Below are 15513 nucleotides of genomic sequence, written 5' to 3'. Positions count from 1 at the left end.
TTTTGGAATAAAATACACAATTTAAGTGTCCCGCCTGCACTAACAAGATAAACTTAGGTCTGTGATTTTAGAATAAAATACACAATTTAAGTGTCCAGAGATACATGGAATCTAGAACATGGAATAAATATTTAATTATATATGTGCATGAAATCAGTCATACAATAGTAAACAGTTATTTATTTTCATTATGAATAAATGAAAATGTTGGCAAAATCTAATCAATGTATATTAAGCTTTTATATTTTATATATTTTTCTTATTTTAGTCTCATCATGGTTCCTTCCAAACAAAAAGTCTATGACAGGATATTTCCTTTATTTTAGGAAGAAGTTGGTTATGTGGCTTTATTTTAAAACAAAAGAATTTGATTAAACGGGAGCAAACTGATAGTCACAGTTGATATATAACTTTTACCAAACATATTAGTTTAACTTTCTAAAAGAGAATATCAAGCTTCTTTATTTTAATTTTCAGAGGAGGCACGTTTCTGTTACTTGGAGTATAAGAAACAGCAGAAGAGTAACATAATCATGATGTTTTAGGAAACATGACCATGCCAATCATGATATCTGAAAGATTACCAGAAAATATATTATTGTGTCATTTTTTGGTTAGTCTTCTAGTGTCAAAAACTGTAACAAGACAGGATGTCATAGGACCTATGATAAAATCATACTAAGAAATCTTAAATGTACAAAAACAGCCATTTTAAAATATTATCAGCAAAAGTACATATACTTATATCACAAAAAGGATCCCTCCTACCTACACCCCATTTCTCATTTCATTTTGTGTCTTCCAAGAGGTTTTCTAAGCAAACACAAATATGTGTGTGTGTGTGCATTAGTCGCTCAATTGTGTCCAGCTCTTTGGGACTCCATGGCCTGCAACCCACCAGGCTCCTCTGTCCATGGAATTCTTCAGGCAAGAATACTGGAGTAGGTTGCCATTCCCTTGTCCAGGGGATCTTCCTGACCCAAGGATAGAACCTGAGTCTCCTGCATTGCAGGCAGATTTTCTACTATCTGATACCTTCTAATACAAATGGCAGTTTCCTATATACTGTTTCTTATTTTGCTTTTTCATTTATTAAAATATCTTGATGTTGATTACACTTCAGTTCATATAACCTTATTTTTTTTTAAATGACTACACCACAGTTCAACAGGCTATTTGATGAAAATTTAAACTGTTCCCAATTGTATGCCATTACAAACAATGCCGAAATAAATTTATATATACTTCTCTGTGTATTTGTGTGTTAAATCCTTGGAAGCAGAATTGCCTGTCTAAAGTTTTGAGCATTTTTGATATTACTGTAAAACTCTTCTCCATGAATCTGAATCAGCTCACAAACCAGACAAAATTGTGTTACCTTCCTAACACTATGTTTTATCAAAAGTTTTGTCACTGCAAACTGAAAGGTGAAATATTTCAGGTTTATTTTCCATATCTCGAGCAGTTTTTATTATATGCTGAAAAGTCACTTTCAGTTACACTTCTGTGAACTGCCTGTTTGTCCTGTGCCCATTTTACTGTTCGCTAGTTTTTTTAAAATTATTTTCATGTTATTTATCTGAATAATATTAAAACTTTAAGAATATTTTCTCAACTTTATTATTAATTTTTACTACATTTTTGCCATAGATTTTTTTTGACTAAAAAGTCAAAAAGAATTAGACTACTACAAAAATGAAGTCTAATTTTAAATACTTTCCTTTTTAAAGGACAGTGTCTCTCTCTTCCTGAAGAATGAGTACTATAAAAGTGATTTTAGGACAATGCTACTTTAATATAAAAGGGTGTGAAAATTACTATGTTTTCTGTTTATAAAAATGTTAACAGGCTGTGAAATCTCTGAGGCAAAACTTTTCAACTTTTCAGTTGTGTGCCTATAGGAAATCATAGCAATCAATACTAAGGAACCAGATAAAGGAAGGGATTTTCAAAGAAAGAACCTGAAAGAGAACATTCAAAGAGAAAGCAAATAGAGCAAAGAAAATGAAAAGCTTTGTGATAGAAAATATATTTCTTCTACACTGAATGACAACATATCCATAAAGGAATTATATACATAAATTACCATTTATACCCTCAGGATCCTTACTATTATTTTTCCTATTATAATATTACTTTTCATTTATAAACATGTATATATTACAGAACCATGTAACAGAACATGAATATACATATAATATATTCATCCTCAGAGCTATCGCAGGTTCAATTTCAGACCATGATAAAGCATACATGTATATAATAAACATCCAGACATACAAATATTTACACATACTGTGTTTCAACTTGTTTGTTTCTGTTTGCATTTCAATTTATAATATACTGTGGACATATTTTCACTTTAGAACACTTAGAACTAACAGGTGTTTTAAACTATTATTATCCATTGTAGATGTACAATAAATTATATAACCAAATTCCAATCAATGGTTACAAAACTATGCCCAAATTTTCTACTAACAACAATCCTACTGTGACCACCTTTGACACATATATTTATTTGCACACTTAGGAAGGAGCATGATGAATTTCAGTAAGTGAATGAATATTTGAAAATTTTGTTATCACCACAAAAAAGTTTTATCAATACATTTCCACTAAGAGTATATTTCTCTCATCACATTGTCAGAGAATTATCACACTTTCAAAATCTGCACAACAGGCAAACACTATCTTACTCTGCATTTTCCTGATAGTTAACGTGGCTGAGGGTCTTTCTACCACTTGTCATTTGTGTTTCTCTTACTTTGAATTGACATTCTTTATTCTCAGATGGTAAAGAATCCGCCTGCAATGCGGGAAACCTGTGTTCCATCCCTGGGTCCAGAAGATCCTCTGGAGAAGGGCATAGCAACCCACTCCAGTATTCTTGCCTGGAGAATTCCATGGAGAAAGGAGACTGGCAGGCTACAGTCCATGGGGTCGCAAAGAGTTGGACACCACTGAGTAAGCTAATACTTTCGGTTCTCAAATTGGATTGTTGCATCCTCAGTCCTTAATGAGAGTTCAAGGCATATTAGAAAATTAGCTCTTTTTCTATTAACAATTGCCATTTGTATGGTTTTTTTTTCTTGCAAATGTTAAGAATCATGTCCCTACGTGGACTTTAGGTTTTTCTACCAATCTCAAAAATGCTTTCCCACATGCCACACTCACAAATACTCATTCAGCTTTTCTAGGTTTCATATATTTAAGACTTAAATTGTTTAAATCATCTACATTTCATTGCTATGTTAAAAGTGAGGGAAAGTTCAAGTTTTATTATTAGGTTACCCAAATAAATACCTAATTGTCCTACATGATCAATTAAATGTTGTTTCTTCTCCATTCCCTGACTTTACGAAGTATGCTTATCAAATGTAAGCTTTCCTTCTACTCTTATATGTCTCTTCAGTTTCCTTGTTTGGTAGATCTATTACCTATTCTACGGCCTTTAAATCATTATAGCTTTATAATACCCTTTATTTTATAGTAAAAATCCACATTTACATATGTACACTTTCCTTGGAATTGAAATCTTCCTGGCATGTAGTTGTTTTTCCACTTGAGCTGAACAGTTGTTTTGAAATCAATCCCCCCCCCTCAAATTTGGTTATGATGCTGTTTAATTTATATGTTCTTTCAGAGAAATTATATCTTTAGAACAATGTGTTTTACTATATTTTCACCTATACATTCTCACATAGCATATTTTCATCTATGTCTCTAGGGCTTTATACCTCTTTAAAAATACATTTTCCAAGTTATTTCATGCCAAATTAAATGGCTTATTTTGTTTTAATCTATATTCTAGTTTAGATATATAATATCTATTGAAAATTTAAAATTGCAGTTAGATGCAATTAGACACTTCATTAAATTTTTTTTATGACATTTTAGGTTGCTTTCAAGGTACACAACTGCATTATGTGTAAAAAGGGCTAATTTTGTGTCTTCTTTTCTAATCAGAATGTTAATGTGTCCTCCTGCCTACCTCACTGGCCTACACAACAACGTCACAGGATATGATCATGACCATTCTTTGCTTTTCCAAATTTCCTGGAAATGATGCTAGTGTTCCAAGTTTTCCCACGATAGGTTTATCGAGATAGACAGATGGAGGTTATCCTTCTACTCCTAACGTAGTCACACCCAAGAAAAAATACTAAAGCTTTACCCTTTTAAGGTGGGAAAACCTTACTGCATAGTATCTTCATCCTTGTACTAGTTTGAGTGGATACCTACTAAACATGCAACAAAAGAGTAAAAACTAAATTGTAGATCCTAAAAGAAGATAAGATCAGAAAAACAAACGAAAGAAAACTCTAAGTCTTGAAATACAAACGTTTTATTCTATAGAAACAAAGCAACTGCTCCCTGAGACCCTGCAAGCCCCCTCCCCCAGCAGTTTGAAGTGAAGTTGCTCAGCTGTCTGACTCTTTGTGACCCCGCGGACTGTAGCCTGCCAGTTTGCTGCTGCCAAGTCGGTTCAGTCGTGTCCGACTCTGTGCGACCCCATAGACGGCAACCCACCAGGCCCCTCTGTCCCTGGGATCCTCCAGGCAAGAATAGTGGAGTGGGTTGCCATTTCTTTCTCCCCCAGTTTACCTGAATGTAAAAGTGATGGGTTCTCCCGTCCCTCTGCCAGAAAAGCACGTCCAGAAGTGACTACAAACCCTTTTACCTGCGAGTCGACCTGACCTGGGTTCCCAGCGCTGTGAGGAGCAGCGGGGAGGGCAGCCCGAGACCCCAGCGGAGCCCAGTCCCGCGCAGGAGACGCAGGAAAGGGGCGCAGTGAAGCGGGGCAGCTTCTGCGCAGGAGGGAACGTCTCCCCAACAAAGCCTCTGTCCCAAGGCCACGGCGGCCGACTTCAGACCCGGGGGGTGGGACAGCGACCCCCAGCCAGCGCCGGAGACGGCTCCCTCCCGACGGCCCAAAACTTCGGAAACCGCCTCAGGATGCGCCGCGGGGCGTATGGAGCCCAGGACGCCACGCGCCGTCGAGTCCGCTGGCCTCGAACCTCTGCTCTGGGCGCCCGCGACCCCGCTCTCCGTCCGCCCGGCCCCACTCACCGCCCGGCCAGCCGTTCGCTCTGAATCCGGGACGCCGGGCCCAGGGTCTGATTTTATCCGCGGAGGAAGACAAAGGGGCGGGTCGGGAAAAGGGAAATGGAAGAGAAGGATTTTGAAACGAAAACCCAAAGAGTCCCGTCGGGGAGGGGCGCGGGCCGGGGGCGGGGTGCGGGAAGGGACCCTCCCGCAGTGCCCGCCCCGCCCCGCCCCGCCCCTGCGCTGGGAGCTCCGCAGCCGGGGCCAGCGGTCCTTAGAGGCGCGGCCACGGCTTGGAGCCTGTTAGCAAGTAAAAAGACCAGGCGCAAAAAATGAGGAAGATATTAGTTGTCTCCGTTCTCCTGTGAGGTGAGGATAGAGATAAGAGCAAGTCGACAGCGGCCTGTAATCCGAAAGGCACTTTCTTGAACCTGTGAGGCAGGGCTTCCAGACAGAGATTTTGGAGTCCAGGAAAGAAAGAAAAAAAAAAAAACAGTCTTTCGTAAGAACCCTGTTAATTTGCATCTGTCCCACCCCCCAGCCCTTTGGCTTGGAGACTTGGCTTTGGCGATGCAGTGCTGGCTGGAAACACTGGGGCGCGGGGCCCAGGCATTTGTTTTCCTTTCCACAGGGTTGGAGGAGGCCAGTTTGATGTTGGAGGGAGGAAGCAAGCGGTGCCAGGAGAGAGAGATGGAGGAGCTGAGTTGCTTATGTTTTCTGAGAGAAAAATGGCATTTGTTAATTGCTGTTGTTCAGTTCAGTTCAGTTCAGTTCAGTGGCTCAGTCGTGTCCGACTCTTTGCGACCCCACGAATCGCAGCACGCCAGGCCTCCCTGTCCATCACCAACTCCCGGAGTTCACTCAGACTCACGTTCATCGAGTCAGTGATGCCATCCAGCCATCTCATCCTCCGTCGTCCCCTTCTCCTCCTGCCCCCAATCCCTCCCAGCATCAGAGTCTTTTCCAATGAGTCAACTCTTCGCATGAGGTGGCCAAAGTACTGGAGTTTCAGCTTCAGCATCATTCCCTCCAAAGAAATTCCAGGGCTGATCTCCTTCAGAATGGACTGGTTGGATCTTCCTGAAGTCCAAGGGACTCTCAAGAGTCTTCTCCAACACCACACTTCAAAAGCATCAATTCTTCGGCGCTCAGCTTTCTTCACAGTCCAACTCTCACATCCATACATGACCACTGGAAAAACCATAGCCTTGACTAGACGGACCTTTGTTTGCAAAGTAATATCTGATTTTCAATATGCTGTCTAGGTTGGTCGTAACTTTCCTTCCAAGGAGTAAGCGTCTTTTAATTCCATGGCTGCAGTCACCATTTGCAGTGATTTTGGGGCCCCCCAAAACAAAGTCTGACACTGTTTCCACTGTTTCCCCATCTATTTCCCATGAAGTGAAGGGACCAGATGCCATGATCTTCGTTTTCTGAATGTTGAGCTTTAAGCCAACTTTTTCACTCTCCTCTTTCACTTTCATCAAGAGGCTTTTAGTTCCTCTTCACTTTCTGACATAAGGGTGGTGTCATCTGCGTATCTGAGGGTATTGATATTTCTCCCAGCAATCTTGATTCCAGCTTGTGCTTCTTCCAGCCCAGCATTTCTCATGATGTACTCTGCATAGAAGTTAAATAAGCAGGGTGACAACATACAGCCTTGACGTACTCCTTTTCCTATTTGGAACCCGTCTGTTGTTCCATGTCCAGTTCTAACTGTTGTTAGGCACAAATATTGTTTTCAAACTACAGTGGTTCAGATCTGTGGTCCACGGGGAGGAAAACAACCCACTGACAGGAACTGGGGGTCCCTAACACTGTAAAGAAACAGAACTGGACAAAAGTAAGTTAGATTAAATTCTAAAGAGAGCTTGGCAGTGCCCCCACTATGGGAGAAGTTTAGTTAGGGGAAAGCATATGGGAGTGGAGTACTGGAATTTTCCATTTTTCTTTTATGTATGCTAGTTGCAATCATGCGTGTGAAATAGATTTTTAAAATTCATATTGTATCTCTCAGTAGTAATTACATGGGACATTAGCCACATACTGAAATAATGTTAGATTGAAAGCATAAAACAGAGTGGTGCCAAAAACTACAGCTAAATTTAATACTACCTGTTAGTTTTGTTTTGAATTCATGAGAGTGATTCAGAAATGGAGTTTATTAATGCAAACATCCATGGTGGTCACATGAACGAGCCCCAGTAATTAAAGAGTGAAACGTGTCTCATGGAACATACTGCTTTGGGGAGGAATAAAGAAACAATTGAAAGTAAGGCATATGCCCCAAATCCCAAGTTTTGAGAGGAAAAGTAATGATGAAACCTATGTCTTTCTGAAATTCCTGATCTAGTGCTGATCCAACTCCAATCCTTCAGGGGATGAAAAATTCTCTTATTTTTTTGTAGTAATCGTACTTTCAGTTCAGTCGCTCAGTCGTTTTCTATTCCTTGTAACCCCATGAACTGCAGCACACCAGGCTTTGCTGTCCATTACTAACCCCCAGAGCTTGCTCAACCTCACGTCCATCAAGTCGGTGATGCCATCCAACCATCTATCTCATCTTTTGTTGTCCCCTTTTCCTCCTGCCTTCAGATCTTTCCCAGTATCAGGGTCTTTTCAAATAAGTCAGTTATTCGCACCAGGTGGCCAAAGTATTGAAGCTTTAGCTTCAGCATCAGTCCTTCCAAAGAATATACAGGACTGATTTCCTTCAGGATTGACTGGTTTGATCTCTGCAGTCCAAAGGACTCTCAAGAATCTTTTCTAACACCACAGTTCAAAAGCATCAATAATTCTGTGCTCAGCTTTCTTTATGGTCCAACTCTCACATCCATACATGACTACTGGAAAATCCATAGTTTTGACTAGATGCACCTTTGTCAGTAAAGTAAGGTATCTGCTTTTTAATATGCTGTCCAGGTTGATCATAGTTTTTCTTCCAAGGAGCAAGAATCTTTTAATTTCATGGCTGCAATCACCATCTGCAGTGATTTTGGAGCCCAAGAAAATAAAGTCTCTACTGTTTCCATTATTTCTGCATCTGTTTGCCATGAAGTGATGGGACTGGATGCCATGATCTTAGTTTTTTGAATGTTGAGTTTTAAGCCAGCTTTTTCATTCTCCTCTTTAACCCTCATCAAGAGGCTCTTTAGTTCCTCTTCACTTTCAACCATAGGGTGGTGTCATCTGCATATCTGAGGTTATAGATATTTTTCCTGGCAATCTTGATTCCAGGTTGTGTTTCATCCAGCCTGGCATTTCACATCATGTACACTGCATATGAATTAAATAAGCAAGGTGACCATATACAGCCTTGCCATACTCCTTTCCCAATTTGGAACCAGTCCATTGTTCCATGTCTGGTTCTAACTGTTGCTTCTTGACCTGCATACAGATTTCTCAGGAGGGAGGTAAAGTGGTCTGGTATTCCCATCTCTTTAAGACTTTTTCACAGTTTATTGTGATTCACACAGTCAAAGGCTTTAGTGTAGTCCTAAATCCTACTTTCAGTGCTCCTTAGCTACATCTCTTTGTATTATTCTTTTTACTGTTTTTTTATTACATTACCACAGTCTGCTTAGACTTAAAATTTACACAAAATTAAGCAATTTGCAAAGCACTTTTCAGTGCCTCAGTCCTGTATGTCATTGCTATAGTGTTTTACATGCACACAAATTATAAACTATGGAATTTAATGTTATGTTTTCCTAAGGCAGTCAATTGTCATTTATAATTATTAACAGGTGAAAAATAGTTTTCACATTTATTCACAAATATGTAATAATGTGCTCTTCATTTTTTTCTTATAGATAAGTTTTGTCTGTTTTTACTTCCCTTCAAGCTGGGGAATTTCCTTTAGTATTCCTTACATTCTTGTATTCAGTATATCTTTCCCTTTTCCCCCTGACTTTTGCTTCTGTTCTTTCCTCAGCTATTTGTTAAACCTCCTCAGAAAACCACTGAGGTTGCCTACTTGCATTTCTTTTTCTTTGGAATGGTTTTGGTTACTGTCTGTATACAGTGTTACAAACCTGCCTCCATAGTTCTTTAGGCACTCTGTCTACCAGATCTAAGCCCTTGAATCTATTCATCACTTTCATTGTATAATCATAAGGGATTTGATTTATGTCATAGCTGAATGGCCTACTGGTTTTCCCTGCTTTCTTCAATTTAAGCTTGAATTTTGTAAGAAGGAGCTCATGATCTGAGCTACAGTCAGCTCCTGGTCTTGTTTCTGCTGACTGTATAAAGCTTTTCCATCTTTGGTTACAAAGAATATAATCAATTTGATTTTGGTGTTGTCCATCTGGTCATGTGCATGTGTAGAATCATCTCTTGTGTTGTTAGAAAAGGATGTTTGTTATGACTGGTGTGTTCTTTTGACAAAATTCTGTTAGGCTTTGCCCTGCTTCATTTTGTACTCCATGGCCAAACTTGCCTGTTACTCCAGTTATCTCTTGACTTCCTACTTCTTCATTCCAATCCCCTATATGAAAAGGACAACTTCTTTTGGTATTAGTTCTAGAAGGTCTTTTAGGTCTTCACAGAACCATTTGACTTCAGCTTCTTTGGCATTTGTGGTTGGCACATATACTTGGATTACTGTGATATTGAATGGCTTGCCTTGGAAACAAACCATGATCATTCTGTCATTTTTAAGATTATACCCAAGTACTCAATTTTGGACTCTTATTGACTATGAGGCCTACTCCATTTCTTCTAAGGGATTCCTGCCCACAGTAGTAGATATAATGGTCATCTGACTTAAATTCGCCCAGTCCTGCTCATTTTAACTCACTAATCCCTAAGATGTTGATGTTCACTCTTGCCATCTCCTGCTTGACCACTTTCAATTTATCTCGATTTATGAACCTAACATTTCAGGTTCCTATGCAATATTGTTCTTTACAGCATCAGACTTTACTTTCACCACCAGACACATCCACAACTAAGCATTTCCACTTTGGCCTGTCTGCTTCATCTGGAGCTATTAGTAATTGTCCTCCACTCTTCCCCAGTAGCATTTTGGACACCTTCCTACCTGGAGGACTCATATTCTGGAGACATATCTTTTTGACTGTTCATGGGGTTCTCATGGCAAGAATACTGGAGTGGTTTGCCATTCCCTCCTCCAGTGGACTATATTTTGTCAGAACTCTTCACTATGACCTATACATTTTGGATGGCTCTGCATGTCATGGCTCATAGCTTCATTGGGTTATGCAAGCCCCTTTGCCACAAGGCTGTGATCTGTGAAGGGGAATTTTGGTTTACATATATTTAAATGGCTTCCCAGGTGTTGCTAGTGGTAAAGAGCCTGCCTGCCAATACAGGAGATGTCAGAGATGCGGTTTCAATCCCTGGGTTGGGAAGATCCCCTGGAGGAGGGCATGGCAACTGACTCCAGTATTCATGGCTGGAGAATCCTATGACAGAAGAGCCTGGCAAGCTACAGTCCATTGGGTCGTGAAGAGTTGGACACAGCAGAAGCAACTTAGCCACACACACACAGGCATATTTAATATAATTGCTAACTCTATCTCTTATCAAATGTTTCTTAGTAAAGAAATAGCTGGGCAAAACTCACATGATGGAATTAAAAAGAATTAATGAATGTTCTCATTTAAGTTTTTTTTAAAAACAATACTTAATGATCACACAGTTCTTTATAAATTGCTTTTGAAACACTTTGTCTTTAGCCTTTATCAAGCCCAAATTAAACACGAGAAAACTTAAACTGAGAGACTTAAATAATACATTTATAAGTTTGCTCTATGTTGTTGAATGACTTTATGAATATTTTTGAAGGGATTTAATCCAGATATTTTGATTTTAAGTCCACTTCCATTTTTATTATATCAATTGATATCTATTAAAAATAAAACCCTAATTGGTAAGCTTCTAGCCTTTATGCAAAATAAATAAAAATCTAAATGGTTGAGAAGACTCCATGCTCAGTATGATTTAGCCATCTCATGTGTCTTGATGTAAACTCAGTCTCCACTAGGAGATATCCAGTGTCCAATCAAGGAAGGGCACCTAGTTTTACTATAATCTGCAGTGCTCAGAATGTGTTTGAAGTATCACTTAGTTCCTGGGACCTCATCTCAAATAGGTTTGTGGAACTTAAAGTATTTTAAAGAGTCATCTTAGAGTTTGTCTGCATATATGACTTTGTTTGAAAAGCAGAGGACGTTTAGTCCAGAAAAAAGATTAGATTTGGGAATAAGGAAAAGATACCCAGTTAGCTTAGAGTATTTGAACTATGTAGAAGTAATTTTGCATCTCAGTGTGTTAGAGCTGAAAATAAGGACTAGAATTTTCAGGGGAGGATGACATATTTTCAGTCACCTTCTAATTCTTACTACATTCCAGAAGCTTCAAAGAGCACCTGTCAAATACATTGTACAGAAGATTCCAGACCTGCATCCAGCCCCAAGCAGTTTAACTTGAGACGAGAATAGACAGACTCATCTCTTAGTACAAGACTTTATATTAGATCCAAAACTTTGACCATGGAAAGAGTTTGCCTACAAATACTGATAAGATGATGATAGTGTTAATGTTTATGTGATGACAGTAAATTATACCAATCATGTGTTTTCACATTTGAAAAGTTGAGTGCACTACAGTCATCCTCTTGTTCTTTATCACTCTTCAAAGTAATATCCTTTGGCATTCAGGAGACAAACAGGAAAGCTGAGGCTTAGTTACTGCCCTCAACTTAGAAACGACATCTTTAAGAGAGAGAGTACCCTGGAGCTAAAAATTTAATTCTTGGCCTACAGTATCCTGGCAGAGGTTAGAGCAGACAGCTTTTCCTGAGCAAATCTGTCTGTTGAAAGCTGTATGGTGCTCACTGAAGTTGAGTTGTTTTGTCCTTGCAGTATCATTTTTAATAGCAAAGCAGTATAAAGATCCAAGTATTCATCAGTACAGAAATGTAGAAACAAATTTTGGTATATCCACAAAATAGGACAGTCATTATAAAAATGTACTGACTTAGAAACTGCCTACTATAAATATATATTTAAGAAAAAACAAATTACAGAATGGCCTCATGAAAAAATAGGAAGCAAATAAACAAGCACCCCTTCTCCCTAAGAAAACAAACAAAAAAACCTGCTAAATCACACACACACACACACACACACACACACACACACACACATGCGTATATTTGAATATACATAGAGAAAAGTTTGGAAGTATATGATTAAATACTGGGGGATAGGATCGGAGGGTGTAAGAAACTTCATCTTTATATACTTTTGTTAAAGTTATTTTAACAAGCATTTTTTGCTTTTACACATAGTAGTATTTTTTAAAAAGCTGGTATCAAGGTTATGGAAAGTAAACATGACAATTACTTTTTAGTAAACAGTTATTATTTGCAAAAAGAGCTCCCTGACCTGAGCAATGTCAGAGCTCCACTTAGCAAGAGCACTGCAGACACAGATGAACACCACTGATTCCTTTTTCTGTGTGAGTTCAGCTAGTGCCATGAATCCTCTGAGTGGAAAAGTGGAGTCATCCAAGCCCTCCTGACCTTCAAAGTCAAGAGGGGAACTGGCACATTCCTCTGGATCTCATGGCAGTTCCAGACTGAAATACAACCTTCTGGCCCCCATTTCAGTGAACTGTGGAATCCCTCATAAATAACACTCCTTATTTTATAATCTATAACTTTTAGGTGGTGAGGGGTATAATTTTCTGGTTTACTGCCTGACCTGAACTAACTATAGAATGACTCCATTTTATTTTTTTAAGCTTCTCATTTTGTACTGGGGTAGAGCTGATTAACAATGTTATGATAGTTTCAGGTGAACAGGGAAGGGAGTCAGCCATACATATACATGTATCCATTCTACCCCAAACTCCCCTCCCATACAGGCTGCCATATAACACTGAGTTCCCTTTGCTATATAGTAGGAACTTGTTAGTTATCATTTTAAATATAGCAGTGTGTACATGTCCATTCTAGATGCCCTATCTCTTCACTCCAGCAACCATAAGTTCATTTTCTGTTTTTTAAGTTCATTTGTATCATTTCTTTTTAGATTCCACATATAAGTATTTCATATGACATTTCTCCTTCTCTGTCAGACTTACTTCACTCAGTATGACAATCTCTAGGTCCATCTACGTGGCTGCATTATTTCATTATTGCTAATGGCATTATTTCATTCTTGCTAATGGTTGAGTAATATTCCATTGTATATATGTACCACATCTTCCTTATCCATTCTTCTGTTAATGGAAATTATATTATTTCCTGGTCTTGCCTATCATAAACAATGCTGCAATGAACATTAGGGTGCATGTATTCTTTCATATTATGTTTTTCTCCAGATATATGCTCAGGAGTGGGATTGCAGGGTCATATGGTAGCTCTACATTTAGTTTTTAAGGAAGCTCTGAACTGTTCTCCTTAGTGATTGTGCCAATTTACATTCCCACCAGCAATGTAAGGGTTCCCTTCTCTCCACACCCTCAGCCCTTAAAAGCAAAAGGCACAAGCAGAGAGAGGGAGAAGCCTTGGAAAGCAGCCAGGATGGTGTGGAGTCTGGGGCACCAGTCATTGCTTTTCCTATCAGTTCCATGTTATAAGAGTTGTATCAGAAGTATAGAAGTCCTCTATCTGCTTCGCACATAACAGCATCCCAGGTTTGCCAAGCTCTCCTGCCACAATATCTCAACTGTCTCCCACAACATGCCTAGGGTCTAGAAAAGCTATATCAACTGTAGTTAGTAAACTACATTTCCTCATTAGTAAATGAAGAAACCAAGACTTAGAGGAATAAAAGCAATGACCCTCAAGTCACTCAGCAATTTGGCCACAAAGTTCATATCAGAATCACATCTCTTTTTTCTGCTGTCTCCTATAGCCAGAGCCTCATTTTTATCTTTGCTTCAGTTTCCAAGGTAGATTTTGTTTTATAAAAGGGATCTGCTGCTTTAAAAGCTGTGAAAGCTGATGATCCAGAATAATGTTTCCAAATCCCCAGCTGATATTAACATTTATCATTCAGGACTGACAGACTGGAATTTCCAGGAATTCTCAGAAATTCTTGAAATCAAAATTATTCCACATTTTCATAACACTGATTTACATGCTTTCAAATAATGTGGCCATAATAATAGTGAATAATTTTCTGTGGTAGTATGATGTTAAAATTTTCAGCTGTTTTCAGTAAAAAATGTGTTTTTATAGTCTGTTTTTATTATGAACCAATATATCATGACAGGTTTATTTTAGTAACAGGTAAAAATGATCTCTGTTTGATGTAGATACCAGATACAGAAAACATTTAGAAGAAGGGAACATTAAAGCAAAATAAATGCCAAATGAAATCACTTAAAATTTGAAAAAGAATGCCACAATTTTTTGGTATATGAAAATTATTATTTTTTAATGAACTTTAAAAACACAGAGTATTAATTGTTCCATCTGATAATCTTGATCTTTGTTTTGTGACAAATATTCCAAACAGAAAAATTTCTTTCATTTTGTATTGATGGTTGAATGAAAGATAAAAGTGTGCCCCTCATATCTTCAAGTGTTAGAGTACTTACCTCACAGAAGCTCCTGTCCTTGGAAACAAGACTATTTTTTTTTTTTTTTAGCTGCACTGGGTCTTAGTTGAAACGCACAGAATCTTCTGTTTTCGCTGAGGCATGCAGAATCTTTTAGTTGCGGCATATGGGAGCTAGTTCCCTGACCAGGAATAGATATTAGGCCCCCTGCATTGGGAGTGTGGAGTCTTAGCCACTGGACCACCAGAGAAGTCCAAACAAGTTTTGAACCACTCTCCTTTTGCTGTCTTAACAGGTCATATGGAATTGAGTTTTGTAAGACAGCTTTATATCTTTGCAAGTGTTCTGTATCATTTAGATGTGGGTACTTCCACCTTTTTGGGTGGTTTTATAAACAGCGAGTAGATGTTAGGTTCCCTGGACTTGCCATCAGACAAGACCAGCTCTGCTACTTGATGTATGTGTGCCCCTATTTATATCTTCCTCTGGAGTAACGAAATATTAATAAAGCTTACCATCCAAAGTTGTTTGAAGTATTTAACATAATATACAGTAAATAATAAGTGCTGAAAAGATATTAGTTGTTTTGATTATATTCATACTCGTTTCAGGAAAGTATGTTTCCATAGTCTTGGATAGCTCTGTGAAGAATCCAATGACAGCTTTGTGTTATACAGCTTTTTCGGATTGTGGTTTGTCAGTTGTCTATAATAACGTATTGTTCTTTGAAAAATATCATCAGTTACACAAAATTCATTGTAAAATATCATATTAATTCTTGTAATAAATGCTATCTATCTTCATTTTAATTTCTTAATTTTATCATTTTCTTTGCGATGTAGGAAAGTGAGAATGAAGAGATACTGTGGAATTTGGTCAAGAAAATTTTAGTTTTAGCTTGTGGAGCAAGAATTCTGTGAAGGT

At 38.4% G+C, this 15513-nt stretch overlaps 1 protein-coding gene across 3 annotated transcripts in view; it reads right to left on the bottom strand.

The window, feature by feature from the left end:
- PLSCR4 (phospholipid scramblase 4) overlaps positions 1–5492 on the bottom strand; it is a 42684-nt gene extending 37192 nt beyond the window's left edge. Inside the window, exon 1 of one of the 3 annotated variants that reach the window (XM_027544035.1) lies at positions 5074–5492. The gene's annotated coding sequence lies outside the window, so the exon portion shown is untranslated. Of the gene's footprint in view, positions 1–4684; positions 4784–5073 lie in introns of those variants that run through there. The other 2 variants (XM_027544045.1, XM_027544055.1) reach the window with 2 other exon arrangements.
- Positions 5493–15513: the final 10021 nt, after the last annotated feature.

Source organism: Bos indicus x Bos taurus, chromosome 1, assembly GCF_003369695.1.
Source record: "Bos indicus x Bos taurus breed Angus x Brahman F1 hybrid chromosome 1, Bos_hybrid_MaternalHap_v2.0, whole genome shotgun sequence".
NCBI classification, from domain to species: domain Eukaryota; kingdom Metazoa; phylum Chordata; class Mammalia; order Artiodactyla; family Bovidae; genus Bos; species Bos indicus x Bos taurus.
The sequence above is the reverse complement of the archived record's forward strand: the minus strand, read 5'-3'. Positions and strand labels throughout refer to the sequence as shown.